This window comes from Nematolebias whitei, chromosome 1, assembly GCF_014905685.2.
Source record: "Nematolebias whitei isolate Nwh7 chromosome 1, NemWhi1, whole genome shotgun sequence".
Classification (NCBI taxonomy): Eukaryota; Metazoa; Chordata; class Actinopteri; order Cyprinodontiformes; family Rivulidae; genus Nematolebias; species Nematolebias whitei.
Genome location: NC_056498.1, coordinates 27705847 through 27708526, shown reverse-complemented (window position 1 = coordinate 27708526; position 2680 = coordinate 27705847).

The window sequence follows — 2680 nt, the reverse complement described above, 5'->3', positions numbered from 1 at the left end:
TGTAATGTTGGATCATTTTACTCAATAAATAAATTACAAAGTATAATATTTTTCTCATTTGTTTAACTGGGTTCTCTTTATGATGTTTTAGATCATATTTATGCAGAAATATAGAAAACTAAGGGGTTCACAAACTTTCAAGCACCACTCTATGTTTAACACGTGAGCAACATATCCATAACTTGTCTCCTGCAGATACAGAACAAGTGTTTGGCAGCGTCTTAGTGTCACGCCTCCCCCTTCCCTTTGGAACCTGCAACATTTACCCTGTAAGGCAAAACGATGTGGACATGTCTGATATAAATTACAGAAATTATAGAAACTAGTTACTGGTATACTAATTGCCCATCGGATTTCCAACATAGGCGGCCCAGTGGTACAGTTGGTAGAGCTGCCGCCGCTCGGTACCCAGGTCACCGGTTCAAATCCCGGCCGGGGGCTTTTCTGGGTGGAGTTTGCATGTTCTCTCCGTGCATGCGTGGTTTTTTTCCCGGTACTCCAGTTTCCTCCCACAGACCAAAAACATACATGTCAGTCTGATTGGTAACTCTAAATTGTCCCTAGGTGTGAGTGGGAGAGTGAATGGTTGTTTGTCTCTTTGTGTCCCTGTGATGGACTGGAGACTAGTCCAGCATGTCCCCTGCCTTTCACATTGTGACCGCTGGATATGGACACCAGTGACCCCCGCGACTCGAAAAGGAATAAGCAGGTAAAATATAATGGATGGATAGTTTCCGACATATGTCAACGTAAGAACTTCTCTATGGCATGATCCAAAACTAAAGTTAGTTGTAGTCTAACCAGCCTGTGACTCAGTACACAGCCAGGCCTCATGCAGCTCTATCAAGCTGTGAACTTCACTCCCGGATGGGAAGTGAATCAGCTTCAGAAATGAAGTCCAGTTGCTTTTTTCTTTTAACCTTTAATTTTTGGATTTTGGGGGGGGGGGGGTACAAATGTTACAGAAGGTGAGCCTGTGATCTGAAGATCGCCGGTTCAACTCCTTGTACCGCTCCCACTCTGGTCCCTTGAGCAATGCTCTTAACCCCCACCATCTGCTCCCCCGGGTCTCTGCTCCACACAGAGGGCTGTGTTTGTATCAGGAAGGACATCCAGCGTAAAAACAATCGCCAAGTCTTCGTGTGAATTAGTTTGCTGTGGCGACCCCTGAAGAAGGGAGCAGCTGAAAGAAAAAAAATGGGGGGGGGGGGGGATTGATCTCAACCTGGATGACTGAGAAGCTCCACCTGCATATCCAACACATACCTATAGCTTTTGCCAAACTTCGCTGCAGCATGTCCGTGTAGCACTTGGTTAAGTGTGTTACTGAAACTGAGACACTCAGCTGGTGGTTGTTGTTCCATGGTGAAGTTCAAGAGTTGTTGTAGAGCAATTCTACCATTACACCGTCGGGGGAGGAGGCAGTGGCGATTGAGTCGATGAACGTATCCATCATGTCCTGTTGACTGCATGTTTTCCCTTTTCTTTGGAGGTAGTCAATAAACTCGGGGGGGGGGGGGGGGTGGCAGGCATCGGCATACGACAACATTTGCCATCATTTATCAGCGTTCCGGTAACTTATTTAAAACTTACACCAGCATGTTTGCCGTTTTTTTTTTCCATACGTTGGCATACACTGCTGTCGGTTCTCTCAGCAGCTGGATAAACTGCCAGTCACCCAGACCTCCGGTTCTTTTGCAGCCACATCGCTAGTATTTGCAGCCGTGCCATACGGTGATCCTGTAACTGTGTTCCATGAAGAACTTTCGCTCGTGGAAAAGCTGCTGCTGCTCCCACAAAGAAGCAGATTTGACAATCTGCCGGGTATTAACAGCTCCTCGCTGTACTGAACGATCATCATGTGTTAAATTGCTGGCGCGCTTCGCCCCGACTCCGCGTGGGCAGGAAACCACGTTGGAAGTTTGAGTTTTAGACGGGCGGTTATTAAAAACACTCACGGACACAACTAGTCCTGAGTGTCTGTGGTGTGTGTGTGCTTTACAGACTGGCCGGTGATGCACCGCCTCAGATCAGAGGAGGGAAGAAGGGAGGAGTGGGAAGGATTCAGTAGGGGAGTGAACACACACACATGCAGTCTTACACACCTCTGTTCAGCACATTTGCACATGAAGGGGCAGGGATGGAAAGTCTTTCCAGTTGAGCGTGGGCGTATTTGTGTGTTGACTCCAAATTGCTAAAAGGGCCCAGAGGCTTTATATCGCATTAAATCTCAGACTCAGCGTTGGAGAAGCTGGTTCAAGGTACCTGTTCTCCGGAGTGGGAGACAGCGGGGCCTTCGCCTGACTGACGCCCACTGCAGCCGCTTGTACTCTTTAGGAGATTGTTTTAAAGCCCGAGCCTTTGAAGGGAGGCCAGTTGTGCCCTCAAGGCCAAGAGATGGAAAGAAAACAAACAGAAAAAGCTTTGATCTGGCGTCAAGTCAGCTCGTGACAGACTTTTCCAAGTCCCTCGTGTCCGCTCAGAGTCTCCACTCGGTCACCATGGTGATACTTTACAGCACCCCCTGTACGTTTGGGTTCAAGATGCAGAGTCAGCAGTTGCTATTGTTTTCCTGTTATACTTTCCTCCGTGTATTTTATTTATTTATTTTTTTACTAACCACACTGACATACTTTCAGCTTTTTTTGGGACTTTTTTTGGGGGGGTGTAGTAACTTCCT